The sequence below is a fragment of the Chaetodon auriga genome, chromosome 23 (assembly GCF_051107435.1).
Source record: "Chaetodon auriga isolate fChaAug3 chromosome 23, fChaAug3.hap1, whole genome shotgun sequence".
Lineage (NCBI taxonomy): Eukaryota > Metazoa > Chordata > Actinopteri > Chaetodontiformes > Chaetodontidae > Chaetodon > Chaetodon auriga.
Window position 1 is genome coordinate 3812821 of NC_135096.1, and position 14728 is coordinate 3827548.

At 44.7% G+C, this 14728-nt stretch overlaps 1 protein-coding gene and 1 long non-coding RNA gene across 2 annotated transcripts in view; both read right to left on the minus strand.

Moving 5' to 3' along the window:
* Positions 1-14728, minus strand: part of LOC143316313 (uncharacterized) — a 242668-nt gene that overhangs the window by 158174 nt on the left and 69766 nt on the right. The window lies entirely within an intron of this gene.
* Positions 13073-14501, minus strand: LOC143315778 (uncharacterized). The gene is made up of 3 exons (XR_013076181.1): positions 14345-14501; positions 13274-13320; positions 13073-13105 (listed from the first exon to the last, which is right to left on the minus strand). It is a non-coding gene; the product is annotated as an uncharacterized LOC143315778 (long non-coding RNA).

Consider the following 14728-nt stretch of genomic DNA (forward strand, 5'->3'; position numbering starts at 1 on the left):
CGCAACTTGGTGGGCGTTATCCTGGTAATTTTGTGTGAGCATGTCAACAGGTTGAAATGCCTTATATGTCTAATTTCACATAAAAATGCATTCAGACACACAGAATATGCTTAAAATGCCGACTTTTTGAAGAGCTGACGGGGCCGCATCTTACCTTTCCATCTTCCAACTCCTTCTGGAAAGTTTTAGCCCACTCTACACAGCATCACCTGTCGATCACGCACCCTCTTAGCCAATCAGAGTGGCCAAGCATGTAGCCTCCATTCTGTACATCGGATTGGCTCCATTTTCCCAATGCTGATACCAGAAATGGCACCCCTGTGCTGTTTTGTAACCCAAAATGTCCCCCGTGATACTTCGGGTTACAAAAGCTTTGATTTTAGGGGGAAAAATTAAGAAAGAGTGAAATCAGGCGCTTAAAATGAAATATTTCCACTCGGCTGCTGTCAGAAACTGCTAGACAGCATAGTTGTGTTAGACATGGTGTATTATTGTCATTATGATGATTATCATTATTATTAGGAGATCAATGTAATTAAAAAGTGAATATTAATAAAGTAATAACAATAACAGTAAAGGTTCAAAATCAAAGCACACACCAAGCAATGAAATAACATTGGAAATCAAAACAACAAAGAATAAAAAGATTTGACAGGTGAGGAAATCAAACAGACCTGAAAAAGGGTGGGTCTCTTTGTCTGTCACGGCACATACAGCTGGTTAATCTAGTGTGTTTTCCTGATTTCTATCATTCAGAAATCTCTTAGGAGCTGGCTCCAGAGGATTCGCTGAGTCTGTCCCAGCTGCCAAGCCTTATCATTTGTCTCCATCTACTGGTCAACAGTCCAAACTACAGCCTCAGTCTTTTGGCCGATCCTGCTTTTGCGACTGAGCGTCTCTCTGTCAACAATAGTTTGATGAACAATTTCCAATGAACAGTGAACATAAGCTATAAATCTAGATGCAATACCACTTCAGGCTTGCTGGGTCTAAGGACAGAGGATGTCACACTTTGTACAGACTGTAAAGCCCATTGGGGTGATGTCAATTGTGATTCTGGGTTATACAAATAACCCTGACTTCTTTTTCTTTTTCTTCTCCTCCTTCTTTTATGTCTTCAACATCGTGTAGGTTGTGGACTCTTTAGTCTGGTCTCAGTGATCATAGGGACTCTCCAGATCGGCTCTATCCTGCACAGCTTCCTCCTGCCTGACCAATCAAGAGTAAACTCTGCTGGGCAGAGCCAATCTGGAGAGTGCCTATGATCACTGAGACATACAAGCCTCCACGCCACGTCAAGGCAGAGTCCAGAGGGCTTAAATGTCTATAGACGATACAAAGATCAGAAATCTACACAGATTGGTTTGTCATTTCCGTCTTGGGGAATCATCTTCTTTTCTCGTTCCTCTCGCTCCAGCTGAACTCTCAGGCGTAGCGCATTTTCACAACCAAATCCTGAGTGTGGTCTGTGCAGGTCCCCTCAGAGGCTACCGGAGGGGGCGACGACAGACAGACAGGCAGGCGGACACAGACAGAGAGGTTAGATGAGGCAACATGAAATGACACAGTGGGATGCCTCATTTAAAGTGGGATCAGTATGTGGTACAAATAATACAGAATGTTACAGAATGGACTCTTTGGTTAAAGTGAAGGCCGGGCCTCGGCTGCTCGAGGTCGGCAAGTGGGAAACGAGAGAAAAAAGTAAACAGAACAAGAGAAATTCTCATAAATACAAACTTGGTCTTCAGAGATGGAGGGGACACTTTGCTCTGTCACCTGGGTGAAAAGGTCAAAGACGATGTGTGGGCGTGACCTTGGCCAAAAACCATCAGGCCAACGCACGCTCTCCCCGATTTCCACACGTCTCCTGTCTAGGCCGCACTGCCTGTTGTCTGGATCGGCTGCAGCAGGCGCTCTATAGTGCCATTCCAACAAAGAACACAGCTCCTCTCAGCAATGGTGCATCCTCCATGTACACCCTCTCTTCCATGATGCGGCACATAGTGTAAACGGCACTGTGGCCGAGGTGAGTCCCCAACACCTTCCTCATCAACTTCCAGCAGGATTCACAAAACTCCATGACGCTGACGGTTCGACAGAGTGTGATGATGAAGACAGTGAGAGAGTCTGAGGGCAGGCAGTTGGAACACACCACCGCATCCAGTACTTGTAGTGCCACCTCAATATCTGTTGAAGATGTTGTTCTGTTTCACAGGAGACAGGGTTCAGGTTGCAATGCAACGCAAGTGAGGTTGAATTTCTCTTTATATACAGTAAATTGGGTCTGCAGATTTAATCTGTCTTCTTAATTGGACATACACTGACTCACACATTTTGAGATCTTCGGTGGGCCTTCGGTGCATCACGTCGCCATCTCATCACATATGCTGCAGCACGAAGCGACAGATCCCATCAGTGGCCACAGGAGGGCAGACACGGGCCAGCCCATGTATCACAGTGATAGCACTTTGCACACCAATGACCCCCTGGATCAAGATTTTATTTGTGAATAACTTTTGATAGGAAGGTGCATGAGCAGTGTTTCTTAATTCTTCTGGGACCCCTGAACTGCATGTTTTGAGATCTTCGGAGATCTTTGGAGCTAAATGCTCTAAAGACAGTGGAGATGGTTGTGGACTACAGGAAGAACTCAGCCTCACCTGCCCCCATCACCCTCTGTGACTCCACTATTGACACTGTGGAGTCTTTCCGCTTCCTGGGAACTATCATCTCCCAGGACCTCAAGTGGGAGCCGAACATCAGCTCCCTCATCAGGAAAGCACAACAGAGGATGTACTTCCTACGGCAGCTGAAGAAATTCAGCCTGCCAAAGACAATGATGGTGCACTTCTACACAGCCATCATCGAGTCCATCCTCACCTCCTCCATCACCATCTGGTACGCTGCTGCCACCGCCAAGGACAAGGGCAGACTGCAGCGTGTCATTCGGTCTGCAGAGAAGGTGATTGGCTGCAATCTACCATCTCTTCAGGACCTGTACGCCTCCAGGACCCTGAGGCGTGCAGAAAAGATTGTGGCTGATCCCTCTCACCCCGGACACAAACTCTTTGAGCCACTCCCCTCTGGCAGGAGGCTGCGGTCCATCAGGACCAAGACCTCACGCCACAAGAACAGTTTTTTCCCGTCTGCTGTCAGCCTTACCAACAAGGCCCGGAACCCCCCCTGACACTCTTCACATTCCACCTCGGACTCATTCTGTCACATTGACTGATATAAATATAACTCTATGCGTTACATTAACGCTCAACTGGGACTTCTTTCTGAAAACAGTACTGTGTTTCTAACAATAACAGACTTGTGTATATATATTTAAATTGTTATTTTTTATGCTCTTATTTTAGTAGATGTGTCATATTTTAGTAGATGTGTCATGCACCAATTTCACCAGAAAAAATTCCTCGTATGTGTAAAAGCATTCTTGGCAATAAAGCTTTTTCTGATTCTGATTCTGATTCTGATTCTGATTTTAGATGTTTACTGCTCCAACACACATGATTCAAATGATCACCTCGTCATCAAGCTTGAGGACGAGCCAACAGGAGGGCAAAGAGACATAGAGGCAGAGAGAGAGAGAGAGAGATAGACAGAGACATAGAGACAGAGAGAGAGTATGTCTGATCCCTGTGAATGATCTGCTCCATCACTTTTACTCCAGAAGGACTTAAAGGCCTTTTGGAACCTGTTGTCCTCAAGCAGACTGGTGTTAAAGTGCCAGTACGCGCTCTTACATTTAACGTCTCTGACAGACAGCACACAGTGCACCAGAGAGTGGTCAGAGAAACCCGCCGGGCTGATGGAAACACCTTTAAAAACACTGAAGTGGTGGTTAAAACAGTACATTCTGTCCAGTCTGGCCAGAGACATCCAGTTATCTCTGCTGTGAGCCCAGGTGAACTGTCTCTGAGCAGGATGGAAACGTCTCCACACGTCACAGAGATCAAATGTTTCAACGAGTTTCATCAGAGCCCGTCTGGAAGCAGCGTGAGGTTCTTGATGGTTCCTGTCTAGCTGAGGGTTCTCTGTGCAGTTAAAATCACCTCCCAGGAACAGGTACTCCTCACTGCTGCAGTTGGTAAGAACAGTCTTTAAAACATCTAAAAAAACCAGTCTGTCTAAGCCAACGGTTGGAGCGTAGACATTTATAAAAACCATCCTCACGCTCTCGAAGACAGCACAGACTTTTAGCATCTGGCCGGGAACGATCTCTTCCACAGAGCAGGAAACAGGTAGAAAGTCTCTAGAAAAGAGGATCCCAACACCTCCACTGTTACTAGTCTTGTGGCTGAGGATGAGCTCCCCCCTCCACTCCCTCCTCCAGTCCGCCTCCTTATCAGGAGTGCTGTGGGTCTCCTGAAGGAGAACCACATTTAGTCCTTTAGACTGAAGAAGAGAGAAGAGAGCAGCTCTCTTTGTGTCTTCTCTCGCACCGTTAATGTTTAAAGAGCCAATCTTCATCTCGCACATGATTAGGCTGCATGTGAACAACAACAAGACAAAGGGCAACAAATAGAAGAAGAGGGAGAACATCTTCATCTTAGTCATCTTTCTCTATCTGTGTTCGCACTTTAACCAACAGTTTTTTCAGCCGGTAAGTCTCTGGGTCAGTGAAGGAAGGCTGCCCGAGCCCTCCTGACTTCCTCAAGAAGAACCTGATGGATTCATGGAATAACTGAAGGTCTGGAAAGTGTTCCTCCACCTTCACAGCTCTCAGCCCCTTCGTGTTCCTCAGAAAAGCTCGAATTCTTGAGAAAGAATAACCGGTGTGTGTTTCTGCCTGCATGTTCTCTGTGTCCGATTCACTGTCCTCTGTGTTCACCTGTGAGCTGTGTGTGCGTTGTGTGTCCTTTGTGTCCTGTGTGTGTTCCTCTGACTGACAGGAGGAGCACTGTGGGTCTTTCTTTGACACTTTTGGTACCTTTTCACTGGTGGCTTTGGTTTCTGGAGTTTTCCTTTTTGTTGCTACTTTTAAAAAATCCTCCTCCTCCACACCATCCTCCTCCATCACCCTGTCCTCCACCATCACCCTGTCCTCCTCCATCACCCTGTCCTCCACCATCACCCTGTCCTCCACCATCACACCGTCCTCTACCTCATCCAACACTGACTCAGCCACCCTGGTGGCAGTCTGTCCAGCCAGCTCCTTCACCAGAGTCTGAACTCTGGGCTCTGCCTGTTCAGTCTGAGAGGTGACCTCTTCCTCTGTCTGACCGTTCACCTGCTCCTCACTGTCTGCAGTTGTGTGTGTGTCTGTGGGTGTGTAGTCTGTGCTGCTCTGTGCGCCCTTCTCTTCGCTCCGTGCTTTGCGTTGCACTTCGCTTTGCGCCTCGCGCTGTGTTTCGCTCCGCGCTTCGCCCTGAGCCGCAGGCCGGCTGCTTTTCTCCCGCTCTGTCGGGGCATGAACGGATCAGGTGACCCTCTGCTCCGCATCCAAAACATTTGACAGTGTCAGTGGTAACATGAACAGTGTAGTCGAAGTTATCGATCTATATTTAGCTCATCCTTGTTTCCATTTAGGACCATGGATACCTGTCTCCTGAACGACACGACGTGTTTGAGCAGCGGAGACTTACAGCCGAGAGGAATCAGCTTCATGGGGGACACGATCTGACCGTGTCGAGCTAGCTCGTTTTCTAACAGCTCGTTTTTTAGAAAAGGGGGCACGTTAGACACAATCACCTTCTTTACCGGACTAACAAGGGAAAAGACCGGCGTTAACGTCCCCTGAATCACCACCCCGCTCTCTACCAGCTGACTGGCTTTTTCAGTGCTGTCCAGGAAAATCACCACAGCGCTGTTCATCCTGGAAGCTGATTTAACGCTTCCACAACCCACAACTTCACCCACAGAGAGAGAGAGAGAGATGTTTAAGTTTATTAAGAGAGAGACAGAGATCTTTTTGTTCTCTGCATAAAGTCTTTATTCGTGACATTCACACCATCATGCTTCTTCCCAGAGGTGTTTCAGTCACATGATCAAAGATGATTTGTCCCTCTGTCCCCCCATAACCCCATACTGCCTGGACACTGTCCAGGTCCTGAACAGCTCTGTAAAAGCTGAACTCAGCAGTCTGGACTTCACCATTCTCACAAACACAGGAACCACATCTACATTCAAGGCTTCCTCCACCTTCCTCCTCCAGCTCACACACACCGCCATCTTAGCCTGTCCTCAGACAAAGTTCAGTAACTGACATTTGTTCTTTCTTTGGCAAGTGTACTTAAAACCAAAGATAAAAGCCTGCTGTGTAAAAACTTCTCCACATCTGCTAAAAAAGGCCTCCAGCAGCACAAACAGAGCCCTGAGGTGAGAGCACTCTGAGAAGCAGTGAAACACCGTCTCTCTGTGGCTGCAGAGGGGACATTTGTCCTCTACGGCAGCTTTGACCACAGAGATGAAGGAGTTCACTGCCACGACGCCATGGAGGATCCTCCACTGCAAGTCTGCCTGTTTCCTTGTTAAAGGAGGTTTGTATAAAGACCTTTATGCAGGTTTAAAGTCAGGGTTTAAACTGCAGTATGTCCTCCACGGGGCGTCACTGCGCCCGTTTTGCTCTGGTTCAAGGACTTTACCGGCAGTTTGTATAGTGACTGCCCTGAGGCGTCCTCCAGAGCAACACCTGCAGGGTCAACAGGGTCGAGTAGAGGACCAGAACAGTTTTTAAAACCAGTGAACAGTCTGACGAGAAGCCAGTGGAGCAGGGTCGTCCAACCCAGGTCAGGTCACCTCCACCACCTGGCTCAGAGTGGAATCTCCTGCAGTGTGAAGTGCTCTGTGCAGAGTTGGTCCACCCCAGCTGGGACCGTTCAATCGTCCTCCATGCAGCACAAGTTCTTGCAGGAGCCAGCACAGAGAGTCGTCCTGCTCCTGCCTCTGCTTTCTCGGTAGAGACCACGCTGTAAAAACACTTCTGTAGAAGGCTGGCAGAGGTGAGGTGTTCAGCTTGCTGGAGTCCATCAGAAACAGAGGCAGGCCCAGTCCCAGACCACCACACTGCTTCAGGATGCAACAGGATGCTGCTCTCCACACCAGGTCCATAGGCCCAGTGAGCAGTCTCTGGATGTACTGGAGTCGAAAAGCAGCTCCCCTGCTGGCCAGATGGACTAAACCCTGTCCACCCTCCTCCTTAGGAAGGAACAGGACACTCCGAGGGACCCAGTGAAACCTGTCCCAAAAGAAATCTACTAAAATTCTCTGAATTTGTGATAAAAGAGAAGCTGGAGGATCAACACAGGCCAACTGATGCCACAGAGCAGAAGACACCAGATTGTTAATGACCAGAACATGGCCTCTGTAAGACATTTTGGGTAAAATCCACTTCCACTTCATGAGCTGACCTTTGACCTTTTCTAAAACTTCGTCCCAGTTTTTCTGTAAAAACATGTTGCTTCCCAGAAAGACTCCCAGATACTTTAGCCCCCCTTTCTTCCAGACTAATCCTCCGGGTAGCCTGAGCCGATCTCCCAGCCTGTCCCCTACCATGACCGCCTCACTCTTCCCCCAGTTTGCTTTGGCTGATGATACGGAAGTGAACAGGTTGACTGTATTCACGTATCGATGTCTCTCTGCGTGTTGACCAGGATGATGACATCGTCTGCAAACGCTGACAGTTTAAAGAGACGTCACAGTCAGTCAAACGAACACCGCTCAGATCACGTCTCAGCGTCTGAAGCAGAGGCTCGATGGCTAATGAGTAGAGCACGCCGGACAAAGAGCAGTCCTGTCTGACCCCCCCTCTGAACACTAAAAGGGGCACTCAGACCTCCATTAATTTTCAGAACACTCGCAATGTCACTGCACAGAACCTGGATCTCAAAAATTTCAATATCATGGAAAAGTTCATGTTTTCCTGTCATTTAATTCAGTGAAAACCTCACATATTTTAGATTTATTACACAGACTGAAATATTTATAGCCTGTCTTGTTTTAATTTGGATAATTATGGCTTACAACTCATGAAAATCAAAAATCCAGCATCCCAACATATTAGAATATTTCATGAGATCAATCCAAAAAAAGGATTTATAACAAAAAAAGTCCAACTTGTGAAAAGTATGTTGATTTATTTCACACTGGACTTCAGGCCACTTGGATTCTGTGCCTCTCCACTCTTCCTCCAGACTCTGGGACCTCGATTTCCAAATGAAATACAAAATGTACTTTCATCTGAAAAGAGGATTTGGGACCACTGAGCGATGGTCCTTCTTACATGCCTTAGAGTTGTGGCAGCTGCTGAAAAAGCTGTGATAGCATCACGTGACATTGTAGGCTATGCTGATCTCACTCTACTGGTACCACACGACTGCGTGGCAGTCATGAATGAAACCTGTTCTCCCAGGCCCGATCTGCAGGACACACCTTTACAGAATGCTGACCTAGAACTGTTTGTGGACGGTTCAGCCTCGAGAAACTCAACAATCGGTAAAAACCAAGCAGGCTTTGCTATTACAACACTACATGACACAATTGTTGCACAGCCACTCCCCTCAAATTATTCTGCACAAGCCGCAGAATTGGTTGCACTGACAGAAGCATGCAAACTTGCTTCTGATAAAACAGTTAACATATATACTGACAGCAGATATGCATGGGGAGTGGCACATGATTTTGGCCGTCTTTGGGCCAAAAGGGATTTTTTAACTTCCACGGGCAAACCGATTGCCTATCACACCATGGCTGCTGCACTTCTCGATGCTGTCCTCCTTCCAAAACAGGTCGCTATCTGCAAATGCCAAGCGCACACAAACAATGATGATTTTGTTTCACAGGGGAACGCCAGAGCGGATGCTGCAGCAAAGGCAGCAGCACAGCTAGATAACACTAAAAACAACATGCAATGTCTTGCCATTGTTGACTCACCATTGACACCCACAGCTGATTTGCAGGACCTGCAGGCCAGAGCCGGCCATGAAGAGAGGCTGGCTTGGAAAAAAGCAGGCTAGTCTTTTTCTAACAAAGTGTGGTACGGACCAAATGATAAACCATGTTTGCCTAAATATTTGTTTCCTCATTATGCTAAGTTGACACATAGAAGAGATCATGTGTCAAAAGGGGGTATGATGAGTGAAATACAGAGATATTGGTTCACAAAGGGTTTCTCTAACTTCTCCCAAAAATTTTGTCAAAGTTGTGTGATCTGTGCTACTAACAATGCAGGCAGAGGCATCCAGATACAACAGAGTGCTCATCCACCACCACAAAAACCTTTTGATCACTTACAAATGGACTTCATTGAGCTAACACCTAGCGAGGGAAAGAAATACTGTTTGGTTTTTGTTGACATGTTTTCCAAGTGGGTGGAGGCTTTTCCCACTTCTAAACAGGATTCAGCAGCAGTAGCAAAAGCTTTAATCAGAGAAATAATTCCCAGATGGGGAATTCCAGGTAAGATCTCATCTGACAATGGTACACCTTTCGTGAGCACAGCCCTGAAGAGCGTGGGTGAGTATTTTGGTATTGACATGAGGCAACATTGTGCCTATCACCCAGCAAGCGGGGGGGCTGTTGAAAGAGAGAATGGTACATTGAAAGGCAAGTTAGCTAAATGCTGTGATGAAACTGGTTTAACTTGGACAAAAGCACTACCGATTGTTTTGATGCACATGAGAGCTAGGGTCAGAAGCAGAAACGGCCTCAGCCCGTTTGAAATCCTCTTTGCACGGCCAATGAATACAGGGATTGGACCGGTTAAGAGGCAACTCCCTCATACCAGCCAATGCGAAGATGAAATGTTACGTTATTGCGCAAACCTGTCCTCTGTGCTTTTTGAAATCCACATACAGGCTAAGGACGCCCTACCGAAAGCCACGGAGCGAAAACTACTGTTCTGCCAATTTTCGTTGTCTTTCTGTGAGTTTATTCTGACGCCTGCAGACGGACTCCCTTCTTGTTGTCTCGAGTGTGAGATGACAAGAAAGAGCCCGGAGCAGAAGAAGTTGATAGATTATATACAATATATTATCTTTGTAGACAGGATGACTACACGTCATAATGTGTTGTACAATCAGGACACAAGGTTCACTTAATCAGTGCATAATAACATGGTCAGCAGATTATGACACACGGACGCACCTAATCATACGATATGGTTGTTCATTTGTTTTTAAGACAGTGAATACTTACGATTAAGTACAGAGAAGATGAATAATAAGAATTCCCATTACACTACTATTACTCAGCACAGGTGAAACCAACTTTAATATGGATGGATAATGAGATGAGACCCAAATGGAAACTCATTGAGTTTAATTTGGCTGAATCACTCAGTACTTTGATTTTCTCAGTTTCGAAAAAAGCACAGATTAAAACACAAAGTTATTCTGTACATAACACATTTAAAATCTGGAGAAGAACATGTAAAATAACCAGACTTAAGGAACAGGAAATCACTTGTTTAAGAGAGATAGCCTGGGATCCAGATTTTATTCCAAATAGTATTGATGATGTTTTTAAAAAATGGGAGAGTAAGGGCCTCACAAGATTCTATCAAATGTACAAGGAAGAAGCAATGGATTCTTTTGAAAATACAGTAAATAGATATGGTTTAAACAAGAATCACTTTTACAGATATTTGCAAGTGAGAAACTATTTGAAGGAAAAAGTCCAAATTACATCTCTTGGAGATCTCCATCCCATTCTGAGACATATGATAAAGGCCAATCAAAACCATAATTTGAAAAATATAACTGGACAAATGTATCAAATATTTCAGGATTACAGAACCGAAGACATAAATAACATTAAGGATAAATGGCAGATAGAACTGAAAACATCTATATCAGATGACGAGTGGAATCAGAGTCTTAAAGATCATTTCTCAAACATAAAATCACCTTCTGCCAAGAATATGCTTGGAAGATAAATATACGGTATTTTAGAACACCAGTGATGTTAAGCAAATATACACAGAATAATTCTAGCTGCTGGAGGGAATGCGGGGAAGACAAAGCGGACCACACTCACATATTCTTTACATGTAAAAAAATAGAAATGTATTGGTCAGAAGTCATACACATAATAGAACAGATGTTTGGGAAATTGGGCCAATTTAATAAACACACTTTATGGTTGGGAATAGGTTTTAATGGCCTTCGAAAGGATGAAGAATATTTATTTTGGATTCTGAGAATTACAGCACTCAAACAAATAACAAGAATCTGGAAAAAGTTGGAAGCCCCCAAAGTAAATAAATGGCTAGAGACTGTAGAGAATATTTATAGGATGGAGAGGGTAACTTATAGAATTAATACGAAAGAAAAGTTGTTGGAAAAAAGATGGGCTCGTTTTAAATTAAAGTAACTAGATATATCCTCTGCATACAGTAGAGATGAAGCCTAAAAAAAAAAAAAAAAAGGAAAAAACTACTTACTGTTTATGTGCACATTTATATTACTGTTGTATTTGTTGTAATTGCGTGCGTATTTTTTGCTGGGCAATGTTTTTTTTTTTGGTTTTTTTTGCTTACTTTTGGGGTATTTGTGTATATGTATTTTAAGTTATGAAAGGTTATGTTTGACTGTGCCACACGGGTGAAAGATAACAAAAAACTAAATATTGTGTCAAGTTATTTAAATAACAGGATGTGTATTGTAGGAATGTCGTATACTGTACTGACACAATAAAGTATAAAAAAAAGTATCCTTTTTTTCAGTTGTTTCTCATGTACCCTTGAAGTTTGAAGACTTTTCTAAAAGTCTTTGACAGATTTGTTTAACAATGATTTCCAAACTTGTTTTTCTGCTTTCGAAGATGAAACTTGACTCCAAATCAAAGTTTGAGTCACAAACAGTATCACGACATGTTATCAGCCACCAAAACCTCTGCTGGTCAAACTGAAGACTTGTTGGTGGTAATAAAGTTGTTTGAATGAAGTGGACGTCTGCTAACGAGGTCCACGTCCCTCAGGTTGTCTCTGGTGTTGAGGGAAACCTGTGCTGCTCTCGCTGTGGTCACTTGTCTTGGATTTTGAAGGTTGCTGTCTCCTTCCTCATGTCTTAATACGTCAACAAACAGTTCAAGTGTTATCAGCTATCAGGAATTAGTTTGTGCTCACTTGATTCTTGGTTCAGCTTGATGTTGTTGAGTAAAAGGAACCATGAAAACACAACATGAAGTGAAACAATCAAGATGATATCTGATATTTTAACGGTTATCAGTCTCCTTGATTTCTAATAATCTGTATCAGCCCTGAAAAAACCGTATCGGTGGACCTCTAGTCCTGATCTGAGAGACACAACAAACACTCACAGCAACATTCAGCTTTGATTGGAACAAGATCCAGAACTGAAATCAACACACAGCTGAAGGTTCAAGTCAACAGTGTTTCCACAGTTTAATGATCACAGCTTCCATCTTTAAAGGACTGGAAGTGGAAGAAGTTCACAAATTAAATGAGGAATCTTTTCAATCATTTTCAATAAAGTTAATTGATCAATTTATTCCAATAACCTGAAAGACTGATGTGACTGAGATTCTGCACAGACTCAAATGATCTGTTCAGCAGTGTTTCTCTAAGAGGAGGAGACTCTCCCTCTTACAGTACACAGAGACACTGTGGAACCAGACCTGGGACAGAGCCAGAACCCAAAGCCAGGATAAAGAGGTTCAGTGAATGTGGTGTTGAAGGTGTGGAGGTGGATCAATGAGTCAGAGGAGACTCTGTAGAAGGACAGAGTGCCAGCAGGACAGTCCACATACACTCCTACTCTGTGAGAGACAGAGGAGGAGGAGGAGGAGGAGGAGGAGGTGATGAATATTTCTCTGTTTTTGTGACGAACAGAGTAACGACCATGGGAGCCGTCCAGTCTCCAGGACTGATCATTCTCTCCAAACACACACTCATCACTGTCTCCTTTCCCTCTGATTCTTCTGTAACTCACTGATACATGAACTCCTCCTCTACACTCGACCTCCCAGTAACAGCGACCAGTCAGACCAGTTCCACACAGCAGCTGAGTCCATTGGTCAAACCTGTCTGGATGATCAGGATATGACTGATCCTCCTCTACCAGTGTCATCGTCCTGTTGTTGTCAGACAGTTTGATGTTTGTGTTCACTGTGTTTGTGTCCAGTTTGAGTTCACAGGAATCTGATGGAGAGAAGAAGAAGAAAACAGCTGCAGTTATTGATCCATCATCTGCTGATTGATGGACAGTTTGATGATGACATCAGAGATGTGAATGAGTGATGTCACAGTTTGAAGATGGCTGAATGTGCTCTGCTTTGTTTTCATCAGTCAAATTAAAGACACACTTACACTTCCTCAGACCTGGTCTCAACCATCGGACTCCAGCAGGCTCCACCCTGAAAGGAGGAGGGGGGTGAGAGCAGCACCTCCTCTTTCAGCATGCAAACATGGACGTTACATCACTCTCATACACACAAACACAACATGTTGATCCGGCCTGCTTCTCCCTGCTGCCCCTAAACCTCTTCAGCTCTGCTCAGACACTGACAGCGACACTGATTCTCTCTCATCATTAAATCTGCCTTCATCAGCTCATTTCCTCATTTCAATCTGTTGCTGTCTTCTATTCTAAGCTGCTTCACTCATTGATCGCTCTCTTGCTCTCCCACCTGTGATGATCAATAATCAGACTGATTTTGTCTTCACTGAGCAAACCAACAGAGCTTTAGTCATTGATTATTGGACACGGTTCTCCTCGTCACATCCCATATGTGACCATGCTTCATGTGTTCATTAGAAGTGTGAAGTCATCATGACTCTGCTGTGTGGAAATCTTTTCATGTCAAACTTCCTGAAGTTCACCAGAACAAGAAGAGCCACTTGATGTCTGCACATGAAAATATTTACAAGCCATGTTTGCTGTGAAAACCATGTTCAGTCCAACTGTTCTCCACTGATGAAGGAACAGTCCAACATTTTGAGAAAAACACTTGAATGAAGCATCTCAAAAGTCCTGCTCTGTCCTGTGGTTGTCAGGTTCCAGCAGTTTGAACTAAATAGAACTGCTTTGGACTTATTGGAAGCTTGTTTTTATGTCTTTTGAGGACAAACAGGACATTTGTCAAACTGACAGACAGTTCTTTTTCCATGCAGAGATCTGTCCAAACTGCATCAATTATGACCAACAGGTCATTATCATGTTTGTTCCTGGAGATGTTCTCCTTGAGACCTCCAACACAAATATGTCCTTTTCATGTTCAACCAGTGTTTATGTTGTGATCAAAGGACAAAGGTTTCCTACATGTGTGACTGTTCATGTCTCACTCACATCCACCATCAACCAAAAAGACAGACAACATGTTTCCAGCTCTTCCTTCTCTTTCACACTGACTGACTGTGGCTGCAGCAGCCTCTTCATACCTGAGAGTGTCCAGTCTGCAGTGAGGATCCTCCAGTCCAGCAGACAGCAGCTTCACTCCGGAGTCTCCTGGATGATTGTAGCTCAGGTCCAGCTCTCTCAGATGGGAGGGGTTGGATCTCAGAGCTGAGGCCAGAGAAGCACAGCCTTCCTCTGTGATCAGACAGCCTGACAGCCTGCAAACACACAGAACAACACACATGGAAGATCATCTGAGGGTCCTGCTGTGTCCGTCAAATCATTGCTCTCAAAATGCAGAGATCTGATAGGCTGAGCAGCATCACATGGGAGGATTTACAACACATAATAATTCTCAACAGTTTCTGTGTTTCAGGTCAACGACTTCACATTTGACACTTCACTTCCTGAGGTCCTCAGCGACGCCT